Here is a 19134-nt window from a genome sequence, read left to right on the forward strand (position 1 = left end):
TGATCAAATTCCAAACTTCATTTAAGGTAGCAAAGAAATACTAAACTATTTGCATTTTAATTTCTATTTTCACTAATATTTCCATTTTTAAAAAGTTACCCTTTCAAAGTAGCTGAAATGTTGGACAGTGACACTTTTGTGTGGGGTAGAATGATACTTTTCCATTAATTTCATTTTTTTTATCCCTGTCTTTTCAAACTTATGTTGCATCTATTTGCTATTTCATCTTTGTAAAGTCAGGTGGGCCGTGCTAAGGCTAACATGTAATATGGCATGTATTCTGAAAGATTAATGAAAAAAGTGACCTTTGATTTAAGTATTTATTAAAATATATACTATTATGTAACATTTAAGTAGCTCAGCTTTCTGAATCACCAGCATGATCAACATTATAATCTTGAATCAAGTACCTTTCATTGTTTAGTTTATATTTGGCTGGATAATGATACAATTTTGATATTATGGTAGCTTCATAAATATATATAAAGCTTTTAAATACAATATTCTAAAAGAATATTACTATTTTATTGGCAAAATAGAATATATCATATTATAATTTAAATTAACTAAAAGGAAATAAACATATCTTTCATGATGTTGGTCTTTGGAAACAATATCTTTAAAGTAAATGCATGGAGTTTTATTCAATGCTTAATTATGTATTGTCCCTGAACACATCACGCTTATTCATGAATCCTTATTATCTTTAGATATGCGTTGTTCCATCTTGTGGAAAGCTCTCACTATCAATCCATCAGCTAAAGCCCTACCTTTCAAGTCCCCTTTGAATAAAACCTCATTTGGAAAACCAAGGAAGGACTCGAGCTTTTACTCTTTCCATTGTTAATCACTGCCTTCATAATGCTGACTCTGAATCTTTTTTATATTTCGTGTTTTTGTCTTACAGTACAGTGCAATTTGCTTATATAGCTACCTCAACTTGTTTTGTGTTTTTATTCCTATCAGCTGGCACAATATTGTTACATAACAGGTGCACCAAAAAGGCAGTCATATGAACAGTCTAATTCAAAGTATATTCAAAACTACAGGGGTGCCTGGGTGGCTGTCAGTTGAGCATCTGACTCCTGGTTTCAGCGCAGGTCATGGTTTAGGAGCATGAGATTGAGCCCTTTCAGCGCAGAGTTGCTTGTCTCTCTCCCTCTGCTCCTCCTCTCTCTCGCTCTCTCTCTTTCTCTCCCAAATAAATAAGTAGGTAAACAAATAAATAAAATCTTAAAAACAAAAACAAACAACAACAACAACAACAAAATCCTACATTCAATCTGTATAATAACATGGCCCTCTTGTATTGGGAGAGGTTAAGTGTGTTCCAGCATTTCTTCCTTTCAATATTCATGACTGTGTATCAGCCTGTTTTCCTTCAGTATTCTGGGAAGTACGCAGCTGAGGGAAAAGAACAAGAAGCTTTATATTTGGGAGATTGGGGAGGGTAGAGTACAAAGAACAGAGTATAAAGAATAAAAGTTAAATATTAGAAGTATCAATCTAAGGACTGTTTAGAAGCTTTCTAACTCAGTGACTAGAGTTTTGTAAGTATCAGTTGCCAATGTACACTTATCTTTATTATGATATATAATTCTATCCTAGTTTTACACGTTTTAGTTGTTGAATCACAGAACTTATTTTCCTTCTAATTTCATGCTCACAAAGCATCCTATTGATTCCAGTTTGGCTTCTTGTGTCTTTTGCTTTTAAGGAAAAATATATGCTAGCTTGACAAGCTGAATCTAGTTCTTTTTTTTTTTTTTTTAAGATTTTTTATTTATTTATTTGAGAGAGAGACCATGAGAGAGAGCACATGAGAGTGGGGAGGGTCAGAGGGAGAAGCAGACTCCCCGCCGAGCAGGGAGCCCGATGCGGGACTCGATTCCGGGACTCCAGGGTCATGACCTGAGCCGAAGGCAGTCGCTTAACCAACTGAGCCACCCAGGCGCCCAAGCTGAATCTAGTTCTATTAACAGTTAAAGGTTTTACAATAAATTAAACTATATGTATTGTTTTATTATAAATGAAACACAAAATTCTTGCTTTTGTGGTGTGCACTGAAAACATGTGGTTATTATCTTACACTTTGAAAAAGTGTTGCTGTTTATAGGTGCTGTGCATAAAAAGTATAATATAATTGAACTTACCAGAATTTTAGTTCTCCATTGTTTAGGAGCATTTGATCTGATGTTTTCTCACCTCTAGCTGTTACCCAAGGTTAATGCCAAATTGTCAGTAGGGCAGGACCCAGAAAAGCAATGGCTCTGGAGGATAATCTCACTTAGCTGTACTCTAGAGGGGCCCCATTCGCTCATTTACTCATTTATTCGTTCATTCATCTATCCACTAACCAGTTATTTACTGGGATGTGCCTGGGCTAGTGGAAGAGATACAAAGACAAAGATACCATCACCGTGCCAAGAAGTTACAACCTAGTCGAATAAGAAACAAAAATGCGTTGGATGCCATATTAGAAGTCTGTGTGAGGTATATGAGGGCACATGGGAGAATGGGAGAGAGTAGTCATTTCTACTTGTGGAATAATTGTGAATTCATATTAATAGCAATGACAGTTTGATGATTGTTTAGAAAGGAGGTAAATAAACTCAGGAACCCCATTACGGGGTATGATCTGTAACAATGATGCTGTAACTACACCACTGTAGGAAATTCATTGTAAAATAAATTGTTTTTTTTTTCCCAATATGTTTCAAGATAATGTTGCTGAAACTGCAATCACTGCTCTCTAGAGGTGCTCTAACATTCTTGGCTCTGCAGGTCTAAATATAGAAAAACCTTGCTTCTGATTGCCTTTATTTCCCCTTAAGGAATGATGGAATATAATTTTCAAAATGAATTTTACTTAGAAACGAAGGAAGAATAATATAGCACTAAAACACAAACAGTAAGTAAATGATTCTTTATATTGATATATGTAACAATTCTACTTGGTTGTCTAATAATAATTTTAAGCTACAAATTTACAAAGCAGACATCTTAATTTCCAAGGCAAACTTTCCCTTTTAAAAAAAAACTTTTCCTTTTTAAGTAAAAAATCTAGGAATCATCCTCGATTCTCAATTTTCTGGAACCTATATGTAATTCATCAACAATTATACCAGTTCTTCCTCCAAAACATATCTCAAATTCCCTTCACTTCTCTCTACTTCCATGGCCCTTCCCTTAGCTAGATGTCATAAAGTTTTCCACAATAGCCTCTTAATTGGTCTCACTGGTTCAACTTTAATTCACCATTCCCTAAAATCCATTCTTCACACCGGAGTTAAAGATTTTTTAAAAAATATAAATTAGGACAAGTTCCCCCCCCCCAAAAGAAGGAAGGAAGGAAGGAGGGAAGGAAGGAAGGAAGGAAAACATTCTGAGGTTTCTCCATTACTCTTCAAATTAAATCTAAACTTATTACTGGGGCTTTTAAGATCCTCCTTCCTCTGGTTGGTCCCTACTAATCTCTCCAGTTGTAGTTAACAATGATATCTAGTATTGCTATACTCCAGCAACACTGACTCTGCCAGGAATCCCCATAACTAAGCACTTCTATACCTGAGACTTGTTCATTTTGTCTTCCTTGAATGTTCTTTCAGTGCTGTCCCTCGGCTGGTTTATTTTCAAAGATCACTATTAACTCTATTTACTCTATTCACAGAACTTAGAGCATTCTAAAACTGTTTTGTTCGTATATTTAATTTTGTCCTTCACTAGTGTGAAGGACCACCCTCTGAGTGTGGCTAGCAATTACATGACACTGGAAGGAGCTGACTTGTTAGAAATGTTGTCAAATAAGGATTGTGGATAAAAATCACCTGCAGTAAAAATAAAATGAGACACACTGGCTACTTTAAGAGGAGTCACTGAATCTTCTTGGGTAAAAATTATTCCTCTTTCTCTGTTCCTCATAGGCTGCATTTGAAATGTCCAACAAAAATATTTTTATATAGAATTGATTTATTACTTAGGGATTGTTATATTAGTGCATATTTTAGGAATTTGATCACTATCAACATTCAAAATATTTTTAGGACTTACTAGCCTGTAATAATTTAACAAGAATTTTTAGAGTCACCTAGATATTGTTAGAGATGGTTGTGAAATCTTAAGACTCATGATTTTGACATATGGACGTTCCTATTTTTTTTTTTATTATTTTGTAGGATTTTTCAGTGAAGGAGATGTTGGAGAAGTGACTATCTGAAAATGAAGTCTTTGTTTTAACTAAGAGAAGAGTCTTTTCAAAAACTTTGAGTTCCTCAGATTGATATATTTTATGTTTAAACTGTTTTTCATTTTTTTTCTCATTTTAACTACAAATCTGCCTAAAAACATGTTTCATGTATATGTATCTTATGTATATATGTGTGTATATATATATATATATATATATGTTTTAACAGTGAAGATAAAAATGTAGAAATTGTAGAAAAGTCTTTCAAACTCAAGGTCTTTCAAGTATGTCATTTATCACTACTTTTCTAAAATAATAAAAAAATACATATTTTATCTACATCTGCAACAACAGATGTAAGTATTAATGAAGATCTTTCCAGCCTCACTCCAGCCAACACATTTAGGCATTTAGATAAGAAAAAGCATACATCAGCACAAGCAAGAAGTGTTTGGTTTCTCACTCATTTTGTTTAAATCTTTGTCATCTGTCTTTTCGCTGTTGAGTCAGTGTGTAAATATAATGAACAGATTTAAATGCTCAAGTATGCCTGAGGCAATAAACAATAAGCATATTTAAAAGTGAAAAAAAACAATCAAATAAATTTGTAGAACTAGCTCTTTACCCTTCCAATTTTCACCTAATCTTTAAATAGAGACCGTCATTTGATATATCTGTTCCTGCTGAAAGAAAACACACTGCTATGTATTGGCAAATATAGAAAATAAACACTGACACTGATCTTTCCTTCTGTAGAGATTACAATTACTTATAAAAATTTCATTAATAAATGCATTAAATGGCTAAATTTTCTTGAGCATTTACGAAATGACTGCCAGCAAGCTTAGATGCATTTAGATGCAATCACACACTTAATTATATCAAAAAATCTATGAGGTTAATACTATCACTGACCATGTTTTATAAGGGAAATTAAACCTTGAATATATTAAGTAACTTTAACACCACCAAGTTTACTCAAGTATAAGCTCCTGGGTGGCCATCATTCTAATCACCAATTGAACATGTGCCACACATTTTTTTTTCATATTTTTACATAAATCTAAATCGAGACACTTTAAATCTAGACACTTCTCCTTGGTGGTATGTTTTGTACATTCATACTACTCAAGAAATATTTCAACAAGTACCTACTAAGTGCTCATTACACGCTAGGCATAATCCAGATCTAATGATACAGCAGCTAAAAACACTTGCAAAGGTTACCATCGTCCATGTCTCCATTCCCCTAAACAACTACTCTTCTCCCAAATTACAATACGTCTTCCTTTTAATAATTTTACTCAATTTTAACTCATAAAAATTTAATTATAGTCTCTTCTGATTTCAATCCCTCTTAAATTCTGAGCTAGTCAGAACAATAAATATTTGTCTATCTGCATTCTTCTACTGCAGATCTTGTCCTCCATCTTGCAAGCTCTCCTTCAGGGCTTAGCCAGCTGTCCAAGACATTCTCCACTGCCTGTGAGTCAGTGTGTCTTCTATAATGGGTTTTCTTTCCATTCAAAGTGGATAACCAGTCAACACTCAAGGTTCCCTCCACTGGGAAGATCTCTTCTCACAGTATGTTGAGGCCATTCCATATACCAAACCAATCCATTCATGAACCAAGCTCTGAATTCTTCTTCCTACACTAGCAGATCATTAGGGAACCTTCACCAGGCGTAAATGTGAGCCCTCTTAGACATTAATTTATGAGGTGCTGGTGCAACAGTGGTGGCTGACATGAAAGTTCAGAGCCACCAACACATGCAGCGTTCTTTTTTTTAACGTATGTATGTCTGTATTTAGAGTGCACACAGGGAGGGGCAGAGGGAGAGGAGAGAGAGAATTTCAAGCAGACTCTGCGCTGAGGGTGGAGCCCCACATGGGGCTCAATCTTGTGACCTAAGATCATGACCTGCGCTGAAATCAAGAATTGGAGACTTAACCGACTGAGCCACCTAGGTGCCCCACATGCAGCATTCTTAGGTCCTCTGGTACTGCTCAGGTGATATCCAGGATATATCACTTCATCTTATGATGGACTATCCAATTGCTTCTGAGCCTACATGACCCCTTTCCTTTCCTTTCCTCTTTCCTTTCCTTTCCTTTCCTTCTTCTTTCTTTCTTCTTTCTTTTTCTTTCTTCCTTTCCTTTCCTTTCTCTTTCTCTTTCTTTTTTTCTTTTTTCTTTTTCTTTTCTTTTTCTTTCTTTTTCCTTTCTTTTTCTTCCTTCTTTCTTTCTTTCTTTCTTTCTTTCTTTCTTTCTTTCTTTCTTTCTTTCTTTTTTCTCTCTCTCTCTTTCCTTCCTTCCCTCCTTCCTTCCTTCCTTCCACCCACCCATTTCTCCCCTCTCCCTTCTTTTCTCCCTTCTTTCTCTCCCTCCCTCCTTCCCTTCTCTCCACTCTTTCTTTATTTCTTGATTTCTTTTGAATGTAGAGTTTGAGTAGTAACCTTGTCAGCTGCTCATCTATCTTGCCCTCAGGAAGACTCTGTACTATTAACACATTTCATAACTCTCTGCAAACTGGGCTCCCATAGCTGCTACTGTGACTTGTCTGCTCATTACAATAATTAAGTCGGCCTGACTTCTGACCTTCTGATAGTTAAATGCTACCATATAACTTCTTGTTGTTTATTTTTTTGTTTGCTTGTCTTTTTCAAGTGATGACACCCAACCTTTGCTCTTTGGGAGCCCAGTTCTTTCTTAGCTTTTTGTTGTTGTTGTTGTTACATCAAGCAAGCCCCAAAGAGAACAACCAGTGAATTTTTTTTTTAAGTTTTAAAAGAAAAGGTTTTATTTTTGTAAAAAGCACATGTCATTGTAAGGATTTAAACAATACATATGAATACAAAAAAGTTTAAGAAGGTCATGATGTTTTTAACCTCTTCTTTTAAGAGTTTTATAGTCTTAACTCCTGTATTTAGGGTCTCTGACTCATTTTGAGTTAATTTTGTATATGGGGTAAGGTAATGGTCCAATTTCATTCTTTTGCATGTGAATATCTAGTTGTCCCTCATCATATTTAACCAGTGAACTTCTTAGTGAGATTCCTAGCACCTCATCAACAGATTCCTTTTAAATTTGGGAACCAAGTTCTTCTCATGCTGCCCTCTGTCTGGTTCTCTCTTCCAATGTCCTCCTCCACTTTTAAGATGTCTTGTGATTACATTGGGCCTACCAGGAAAATCTAGAATAACCTCTCTAATTTTAAGGTCAGCTGATTAGCAACTTGAATTCCATCTATAACTTTAATTTAGTGTTTCCATATAACCTATATATTACAAGTTCTGGAAACTGGCACATCTGTGGCAACCACTTTTTTTCTACCATGGTTAGTGTGGGTTCTAACTTTTCCATGTTTCTAGCAGACGTCCCTACCAGTTTTTCTGCATCATCTCCCAGAGTTCCTGTCTGGTTGTTAAATCATGTAAACTTCTTTTGATCTCAGACATTCCTACAATTAAGTATTGGGATCTGGTTCTCAGTTTTCTCCATCCTCCCACTGTAGGAGATGAGAACCTTTTGGTATAATATGGAGGAGACCTCTGGCTTTCACACAGTTAGCATCAATTGCCAAAAATCACTCTCAGTCTTTTGCTCTCTTTTCTCAAAGCAGTCATGTTTAGCAGTTCCACTGTACTTAATGTTATTATTTCACTCACAATTCCCCAAGGACTTAAACATTTCACAATTTGTGCATTCCTGCCAATTAAATCACCTCAATTTGTCACAGGTGAAACTTGCAATACTACTTTGGGCCAAGAGCTCTCTGTTCTTCACACACTGCTGTGATGGGGTCTTTATTTCCAGCTGGGAGGTGAATGATTTAGCTCCCAAATCCCATATAAGTGTCTTCTTTTTTGGTAACAATTCTGAACCATTTCCAGGTTGGATTCTCCAGGAAATAGAATCTAAAAGGCACATTATCATATAGGAGGTCTATTATAGAACATTCCTGGATTAATTCCTCTTGAAGGAAAGGGAAGAAAGAATGAATGGCCAAATAGACAAATCAAGCAGTCTCAGTGGAAACCCCACAAAATGCTATGAGGAGTTCTCCAGATGGAAGAGTGGTAGCCTTGGGCCAGGTGGCTCTCTTCACCGGAAGCAATTCCTGAAGGCACTTAGAGTAGAGGCTGGGTAACAAATCCCTCATTCCTACAGGAGAACTATGAAAATCATAACGTCCACCATACTATTACATCTTTAATATTCTCTCTCCCTCCTCCTTTTTCTTCAAGACCTGTCCCTCCTCATTTGGATATATTTTTTTAATGTTTTATTTATTTATTCATGAGAGTCACAGAGAGAGGCAGAGGGAGAAGCAGGCTCCCCGCTGAGCAGGGAGCCCGATGCAGGACTTGATCCCAGAACCCTGGGATCATGACCTGAGCCGAAGGCAGATGCTTAACCATCTGAGCCACCCAGGCATCGCTGGATTTTGGTTTTAGAAATAAAAAGCCAGAAAACACTGCCACAAACCACCTCAAAGCAAGAAGCACAGGCATTACTAGCTGCTGGAATATAAGGGAATGAAGGATATGCACAAAGAATACATAAATCAATATCCACAAAGTCATGAATATTTAAGTTCCAGTTCAGATTTTACTGAAAGAAGAAAACTGAAGTTCTGGTAAACTTCCTGTCTTACACTAAACACAGGGTCAAACTACCTTCCAACACTTTTCAGCTAGAGTATGCTCAGGGACTTTCAGATAACTGAATCATTGACTATTTAAGTTAAAAATTCTGACCACCTGTTATTTGCCAGGCCCTGGATTAGGTGCTAGGAATTCAAAACTGTGTAAAAGAAAAAGACATCTGTATGATACAATTTATTTCCTATGTAAAGATAAATAGTAACAAAATAACTTTAAAAAACAAAAATAACAGGGCGCCTGGGTGGCTCAGTTGGTTAAGCGACTGCCTTCAGCTCAGGTCATGGTCCTGGAGTCCCAGGATCGAGTCCCGCATCGGGCTCCTTGCTCAGGGAGGAGTCTGCTTCTCCCTCTGACCCTCCCCGCCTCATGCTCTCTCTCTCTCTCATTCTCTCTCTCTCAAAAAAAAAAAAATTTAAAAAATAATAAAAAACAAAAATAACAATCTCAGATTATAGTAAATCATTTGATTTAAATAAGCTGGGTGATGTGATAAAGTATAACCTGGGAAGATATTTTAAATAAATTATTTAATATTAGGTTACCAATAGTCATTATTTTAATTTTTATTGGATTAAAAGTTGCTTGTGTTCAAGTATTCAGTTTGATCTTTATTGTTTCACATTTCTTTTTTTTTTTTTTAAGATTTTATTTATTTATTTGAGAGAGAGCTCATGAGAGGGAGGAGTGTGAGAGGGGGAAGCAGACTCCCTGCTGAGCAGGGAGCCCGATGCGGGACTCGATCCCGGGACTCCAGGATCATGACCTGAGTTGAAGGCAGTCGCTTAACCAACTGAGCCACCCAGGCGCCCTATTGTTTCACATTTCTTTCATTCCCTTTACAATCCTTCACCAACTTTGCCCTCTTCCAGGAATTCTGACAAATTTCTAAGAAAGTGACACAGCACAAGGTTTACATTAACTCTTAAATTTCAGACTATCCTAATCTAAATCAATAGCTTAATTGGTCCTTTTCTAAGATATAAATATCTAGGGCGCCTGGGTGGATCAGTTGGTTAAGCGACTGCCTTCGGCTCAGGTCATGATCCTGGAGTCCCTGGATCGAGTCCCATGTCGGGCTCCCTGCTCAGCAAGGAGTCTGCTTCTCCCTCTGAACCTCTTCCCTCTCCTGCTCTCTCTCATACTCTCTCTCAAATAAATAAATAAATAAAATCTTTAAAAAATAAATAAATAAATATCTAATAGAGGCACTATGTTGTTGTTTTATTTCTAAAGTTTATTTTGACTTCACTTTAAATATTAATGGAAATAATTGATATATTATTATTTAAAGGATTCTAAACAATGATAATTATTAAACAAAAGAAGTAGAAATTAATATTTTTATATGAGTTGTTTTGTTGTTTTGCGGTGGTTTTTTTTGTGTGTGTGTATCATTTTTGCTTTGTTGTTTTTTAGTGGTCACTCCCCGAGTCATTTTTATTATGCTCCATATAATTTATCCTTCCTGTCATGGTTTGACTGTAATCCTGTCATTACTAGGTAGTAAAATAATAGGAATCTTTCAACATAGCCAACAGAGGTAATCTTGAAATAAATGGATGACATTAATCCCAAGATATGGAGAGCAACGTTGGTGGTCATTGCCTTAAACCTATTCCTAAAGAAATGACAGCCTATAACAATGCCTAGAATTCTACAAGAGAAATATAAACAAAAACAAAGAGTGACATAATTTTTTAACTGTTTTAAAGATGAGTTAGTATTTCTATGAGATGAAATAAGGTTTTTCTGAAAATTTCTATAAATTTATATCTGAGTCAACATAGAATTTGTATATTTTAATATATGATAGACTTCATTTTTTTTGTTTAAAAATCCCCACATTGATTGATTTTTGCTAAAATATCATTTAATGAGACTATTACACATTTAAAAGAACAGGAGGTAATTAAGTCACAAATTTTAACACTTCACAGTTGGCCCATTATCATTTTCACACTTAAGGCTTCTACTTACTGTAAATGTTAATGTTTAAAGGAAAATAGGTTTATTAAAATATTTTTCTTATGAAATATATTGTTCTTCACAGGCTTATTTATTGCCTTAGTAATTTTTAGACAAATTTTCTTCTAATATGATTGTTTTATTATTGAAATGAAGCATATATGTAATATAGGAACTACTAGGGATTGACTCTAAAACTAGACTATTTTAACTTTTGTGTAAATTTGCCATAGGATGATTATTATTTACTTAGTAAATATACATCTCACAAGATGATAAAAGATATGATTATTTTTATATAGAGGGATCCCTTACATATATATAGAAAAATATTTGTTTAAAAAAGTATAAGTTATACATTTAGATGTATGGATATATACACATTGGGGTTTTTTTGGTGGTTTTTTGTTTTGTTTTGTTTTTGGTGAGACAGAGCACTTGCGAGGCGGGGGGAGGATGGAAAAGGGGAGGGGCAGAAGGAGAGGCAAAGAGAGAATCTTAAGCAGGCTCCATGCCCAGTGAGGAGTCAGACATGGGGCTTGATCTCAGGACCCTGACTCTGAGATTATGACCTGAGCAGAAATCAAGACTCAGAAACTTAACGAACTGCACCACCCAGGTGTCCCTTTTTAGCAGTAATCTGATAAGGGGTAACAAATGTGTAAACATAATTCTATTTATTTACTTTGATCAATGTAAATGTTAGTAATATTGTGACTTTAGATATAATTTTATTTTAGAGTTGCTCCCCAAAAACTTTGCCTTAATAATCCCAAGCTTTATGGGCATTTTAATAAATTCTCTTAAAAGTCTCCATGAAATTCTTTTAGTTATGTTCAAATTAAGCCACTTGCTAATTTGGCTCATTTTTTAAAATACGTTTTGTTTTTTGGTAGGTGTCTGCTAGTCTGCTAGGGCTACTACAACAAAATACCAGACACTGGATGGTTTAAACAATAGACATTTATCTCTCACAGTTCTGGAGACTAAGTAGCCCAAGATCAAAGTGCCAGAATACTTGGTTCCTGGTGAGAGACCTATTCCTGTCTTGCAGATGGCCACCCTCTCACTGTGTCCTTGCATGCAGAGAAGAGAGAGAGAGCTCTGTTCTCTTTTCCTCTTTTTACAAAGGCACTCATCTATCGTGGAGGCTCCACCCTCGTGACCTCATCTCAACCAAATTACCTTCCAAAGGTAATCACACAAGGGATTAGGACTTCAATATATGAATATGTTGGGGACACAAATATTCAGTCCATTACAGTAGGCATCTACTAAAACTTAGGGTTTTGTTTTTTGTTATGTACAATGATAAATTTTTACAGTTAGAAGGAACCAATGTGAAAATATCTATTAAAACTCTAGTGTTACTTCCTTAAACACTCTTAGCAAGGGGAGATCATTCCATTTCAAGGTAGTCCATTCAACTTTGTGAACAGAGAAAACAATGGACCGAGGTACTCAGTCTATTATGTACTAATTGTAACCTCTATACAGGTTAGATAAGCTTCCCTGAGCTTCAGTTGCTGCATCCCTAAAACAGGTATTAATGCAATGTCTTCTTCTTTCCCTAAACTGTTTGGATAAATAAATAAAATATAAAAGGTTAAATCATTTAAAAAATAAAATGTCATAAAGACACAAGTTTAAATTATTATTACTTAATTTGTTTGCAACTAATGGATGAGAAGATCAAGATCTCTGTATTTATCCAGCTCTTTATTATATATTTATATATTTTATTAGTTATTATTGAACAATAGTATTTAACATGTATACCTGTATTATGGTTAAATATAACTTTCATCTGGAATAAAAATTCACTTCAAGGTCAAGTTATATTTTTAAATTTGTAGGCAAGAGTCTGTTTCTCTAAATCAGAGAGCTTTATTTGTCAAACACAAATTCCAAATGAAAATCACTTGTGAAATTTAGGGTAGTATGAAAGCATGATAATAAAACTATTTTTAAAAATTATTCTTATATGGGCGCCTGGGTGGCTCAGTTGGTTAAGCGACTGCCTTCGGCTCAGGTCATGATCCTGGAGTCCCTGGATCGAGTCCCGCATCGGGCTCCCTGCTCAGCAGGGAGTCTGCTTCTCCCTCTGACCCTCCCCCCTCTCATGTGCTCTCTCTCATTCTCTCTCTCTCAAATAAATAAATAAAATCTTTAAAAAAAAATATTCTTATATGGATGTCTTTCCATAATCCACATGCAAAATCCCATTATATACTTGAAAAAATTCCATTGAAAAAGACCTAAGAGGAAGATGTTTGAACCATGACATAACCATACTTACAACACTGTTATGTCAATTTCACCACTGAAACTTCTGAATGTGATAGAATCTCCTTCAAAATAGAAGAGAAGCTACCGACCCCTCAATACAAACCATCTCATTCATTGCTCTCAGGCAAAGCATCAGAGTTCAACCCAGTGCTCTATTTCAAGAAGGATTGTTACATCTAATATAATGGTTATATATGGAGCCTTGTTTTGCATCTTTTCAGTTATTAAGCAGTTGGGCTTGGTGGCATAGGAAAGTGGGTAGGCGAACTGATAGGTAGATATGCTCTTGGAGGCATTTTGTAGAAAGGAAGAAAGGTCACATCACATTTTTTATTGTCTTTGTTTCTAAAAAAGAATGCTGGTTTCCTGGGCACCTACACCCCGGCATTCAATTGAAACTGAGCCAATTATTTTAGGCAAAAGCATTTCCAATGGAAGTGTTCAGTTTTTCAAAGCAAAACAGGTATCTTGCACTGTACCCTCAAGGCTTTGACTTCAGCTGTGTCAGCTGAGAGGATTCTGATTCTGAATATAAAAATCTGATTCACAACAAGTTTGACACATGCTGCTTCAAAGAAATGAAGGAGCCTCCAAGTCTCATTCAGAGCCACAGCCTGGCAGCAAGTTCATTTTTGTCTTCTAAGTTGTTTTTCTTTCACCCTTTTGCTGAACAGAAACCAGAAAATGACTCCTAGAGGAACTGCACACTGCAAAGATGTATTACACATAAATATACAGAAACAGAGAGCTCTGGAGAATAGAAGCCGGTGTTCTACAAAATCTGTCAATTACATAAAATTCAATGCTTAAAACAAAAATAAACATTACACTGATCTTGCCAATTATTACAAATAAAAGAGCTTTACCTCTCAAGTAATGACTACAGAAATCTGTGAGACAAAGAGGAAAAAAAAAATCCAAGAGTGGACTATTCCTATATGGTAACAAAAGAATCAGCAGACAGTTTTTAAGTTGGTACTGCCCTTTCTCATACCCGCACAGAGGCATCTGATTTTTCTCTTTATACTGAGTTGACTAATTGTTTAAATATCTCAATGAATGAGTATGGTTAGCCTAAAATGATCCTGACTCTCTGTCCCTTTCATTTCCCATAGCTCCAGTTCAATTCCCTTCATGGCATTAATATCCCTGAATCACAAATATAGATGTGTATAATTATTTATACATTACTTGTGCTCTAGGTTGAATGTGTCCCTCTCAAAATTCATATGTTGAAAATATAATCCACAATGTGATGGTACTTTGAGGTGGGGTCTTTGGGAGGTTTTAGGTCATGAGAGCAGAGCCCTCAGGAATGGGAGTAATACCCTCATAAAAGAGATCCCAGAGAGCTCCCTCATCCCTTGTGCTATGGAAGTTACAGGGAGATTGCTGCCAATGAAGTGGGCTCTCACCAGACTATGAAGCTCCTTGTGCCATGATCTGAGACTTCCCAGCCTCTAGAACTGTGAGAAATGAATGTTTGTTGTTCACAAGCCATCCTGTTTGTGGTACTTTTGTTAGAACAGCCCAAATGGACTAAGACATTGTGAATACCAGTCAATATTTTATTTTCCCCAAGAATGTTTGCACTTTATGGCTAATGTAATATTATCTCATCAGAACTCTGGCTCAAGTAAAGAAATGTTCCATTCCCATGTGTGGAGAAGGGAAGAGATCTTTCAAGAGGCAAGAAAATCCTTTTAGAAGAACATAACTTATCTCCTCTGATTATACTTAAATCTCATCCCATTCCAGTATTTGGCCTTTTAACTGACCACTGTTTAAGCCCAAGTTGCAATGAAAATAATTAGATTATTTAAATATTTAAAATGATTTTAACCTTCAAAAAAGGTTAGTTTCAGTAACCTGATTAACTCCAAACTCTTTATTTCCTAATGAAACAGATGAATATATACATATGTATGAATAGATATAAATATATATGTAAATGAATATATATAACTATAAAACTGAAATTAGGACCTATATAACTGCTGTCTTTATAAATGTGTCACCATCTAAAATATTAATTAATTCAAAGTAGTGACCATCTAAAATACTAATTAACTCAAATATAGGGACTTTGTCATATTCTCTGTGCCCATTATCATGTAAGGCAACATAGGACTTATTTAAATTAGTGATGGATTGAAATAAAGAAAAAAAATCAATCAATCATCTTTTTCTATGATATGTGGGAAAAGTATTGCTGGGACAGGTAAATAACCAATTTTTAATTTAATTAATAGACTTCTATTAATCTTTTATCAAATTTTGATAAAATTTTGAATCAAAATTCAAATTTTGATGAAATTCTAATTCATTTTTAAGGAAAACACCAGTAGTAAATAAATAATTCTTTACTTATTTACTTATTTAAAATACTTTACTGTATTTTACTTATTTTGGTCTTATTTCTATTTATTTTATTAATATGAGAATATATTTCACACTATGATTTATCGACCATTATATTGTATATTTTGTGATGCGTATTTTTTTCACAGCAAGCAAGCTCTTCCCTGACTGGGTTTTGGCAGCCTCCACCCCACCACAGCTCCCATAAAACAAAATCAAAACAAAACCCAAGGATACAATAGGATTTAACACTAAATTAGGAAAAATGGTATCCATTCAAGCATTTTGGAGAATTAAGACAGGGGGAACAGCTATAGAGCACAGTGTATTTACTCAGGAATTAGTAGCTGATAATTAAAACCTGATTCTTTGCTAATGGCTTTCAAAATTCTGAATGATTCGTTGATGTTACAATAATGCTAATAACAGAACAAACACCCTGATCAAGAGGCTTGCTTTCTCCTTGTTCTGTTGTCAATTACAAAGACAGGTACTACAGATGAAAGACATAGCAGCTGTATAGATTTAATGAAATGTCCCTGTCATAAATGGCAATATCACCTAAGGAAAGATGTTTCTCTTAAGGGAATGTTCAACAGAAATGTGGATGACTATGATCTTTATATCTCTAATGGGTTTTTTAAAAATTAGTCCTTGTTTACTGCAAGTGTAATATGATATGTCAACTTGACTGGTCAGCAGGATGCCATGATATTAAGTCAAATACTATTCTGAGTGTTTCTGTATGTTTTTGGATGAGATTAACATTTAAATGGACAGACTGAATAAAGCAGATAGCTCTCCCTAATGTGGGTGGCCTTATCCAATCTGCTGAAGGACTGAATAGAATAAAAAGGCTGACATTCCCTAGAGTAACGGAGACTTCTTCCTGCCTGACTGCCTTCAGACGGAAACATCTGCTCTTCCTGATCTTGAGTCTGCCAGTCTTCAGAACACAAACATACCATCAGCTCTCCTGATTCTTGGGCTTTGGATTTGGACTGGAACTGCACCGTGGGCTCTCCTGGGTCTCCAGCTTACTAACTTCCTGAAGACCCAGGGCCTTGGCAGCCTGCATATTTGCATGAGGCAATCTGTTAAAATAAATTTCCTTTCGTGTGTGTGTGTGTATCTATACATACATCCTATTCATTTCTCTGGAGAACCCTAACACAGTTAATATGAAATATTTTCTATGTTGTAATTTTAGCTTTTGAAAGTCTACTTGTAGAGGGGTAGCTGGGGGAGCTCAGTCACTTAAGCATCTGCCATGCCTGAGCCATGGGCTCAGGTCATGATCCCAGGGTACTGGGATTGAGCCCCATGTCTGACTCCCTGCTCAGCGAGGATCTTGCTTCTCCCTTTCCCTCTGCTCTCCGCCCCCCCTGCTTGTGCTGGCTCTCTCTTCTCTCAAATAAATAAATAAAATCTTTAAAAAAATTCTATTTCTAGAACAAGAAATTGCCAAATGTATCATACTAATTAACCACTATGTTAAGTAGATAAAAGCTAAAGTGTAACTGATATTTATCAGAATTAATGCTACATTTACCTGACACTTCAATTATCTTTTTTTTCTCAGCAGTTCCTTAATCATTTTTATCCATATTTTTGTTTACTAAGAGGCTGTCAGAGCATTTGCAGTTTGTATATTTCAAAATATAACTACTTTGGGACAAGACATTTTCTTAAGTAAAACACCTATTAGCCCCTGAGGTGCCTGAGCTCCTCCTTCTAGTCCAGATATGAAAAGACCAGAGCTTTCCACTGAGAGCACTCCTCAGGGAGTGTCCAAAACAATCCATTGAGGTAAATAAATAAACTAACAGAATTTATGTTTCTATTTTTTTTATCTAAAAGTTTAAAAAAAAAGACAGCCTTTACTGATATTTAGTAAACAGGTGTTCCTGTGTCCTTCTCTTAGTATGTCCCAGATATCACATATCATGTGGGTCATGTGAAGTATCAAGAAGGAAAGGTAGAAGCTTTAGGGGAGGGAGGGCTTGATGGTGGCACCCTCCCTGTTTCAATTCCTTCACTTGTCATTTATTGAGAATTATTTATGCCTGATTAAATGGATTTAGACAATATACTGTTAACTTTTAACTAAACTCACTCTCACAAAATAGGCAAGTGGGTAAGAAAAGATTCCTTCAGAGAAACCATAGATGAAATATATCTCTGAAAATACAAACATAAGAGACTTAAACGACAACAAAAAAGGGTGGTCTGACACCAGGCACAATTCTAGTACAAGTTCTTCCCGCACACAATGAGGCTAAAAAAGTAATAATGTATTTAGATGTGATAAGTCCATCATGATACTAGAAATGCCTGTGAAAACTAGCTTAATGGATTTATAGTGACTGCTGTTAACAATGAACAATAAACTTAACACTGTGCCTTGAAATACCAGTAAATGGTATTTAAAACTCTCATATCTGCAAGTTGTTTTAAAAATAATTCATTTTTATTTAATTATTCTTAAAATTCTATTTTTGTGGTATCATCAAATGTGGATTATAATTAATAAATAAATAAATCTCCCATCCAAGTACTAACCAGGCCCGACCCTGCTTAGCTTCTGAGATCAGGCACGTTCAGGGTGGTAGGGCTGTAGACTAAATAAATAAATCTACACATATGTAAATGTATGCTAATTTTGTCCTTGTTTTTTTGTGATTAAAGTTTTTATTTTGAAATAGATATTTTGAGATATTTTGTAGATTCACATGCGGTTGTAAGAAACAATACAAAGAGGTCCCATAGACCTTAACCAACTTCCTCCCAATGATAACATCTTGCAAATCTATAGTATAATATCACAACTTGGATATTGACACTGATACAGTCAAGATACAGAATATACCCATCACCACTGGAATCCCTCATGTTATCCCTTTTATTGCCATCCCCTTCCCTTCTCCATGCAGCCCCTCCTTAACCTCTGGAATCCGCTACTTTCTTCATCTCTATAGTTTTATCGTTTCAAGAATGTTGTATACATAGACTTATGTGATCTTTTTGAGATTTTTTTTTGTTTACTCACATAATTCTCTGAAGATTCATCTGGGAGGCTGGTTATATCAAGAGTTTGTTCCTTTCTATGACTGACTACTATTCCATACTATAGATATGCTATGGTTATTTAACCAATATATACTAAGTTTTAAGGGAATGGACCCACAGAATTATAGTAAATTGAAAAGAGCATTATCTTAGAAACCAGTATACAAGACTCCATGGATAACTACTAATTGTTTAGGTCTTAGCTCAAATGTCAAAGCATGTAAATGCAAAGAGGTTTCCCTTGGTCCCTCTATCTTATGGAATATCCTAATCAAGTTAATCTCTCTCAACTTAACTTTTTTGTGTGTGTTTTGTCTGTACTAGTTTTATAAACTGGGAAAATCCTAAGACGTATATAAACATTCCTATACCTTGGTTTACTCATCAGTTAAAAAAACGTTATCCTGGGGCACCTGGGTGGCTCAGTTGGTTAAGCGACTGCCTTCAGCTCAGGTCATGATCCTGGAGTCCCTGGATCGAGTCCCGCATCGGGCTCCCTGCTCGGCGGGGAGTCTGCTTCTCCCTCTGACCCTCACCCCTCTCATGTGTTCTCTCTCTCTCATTCTCTCTCTCAAATAAAAATAAATAAAAAAAAAA

The sequence above is a fragment of the Leptonychotes weddellii genome, chromosome 1, assembly GCF_054177405.1.
Source record: "Leptonychotes weddellii isolate Sample4059 chromosome 1, ASM5417740v2, whole genome shotgun sequence".
In the NCBI taxonomy this organism is placed as follows: Eukaryota; Metazoa; Chordata; class Mammalia; order Carnivora; family Phocidae; genus Leptonychotes; species Leptonychotes weddellii.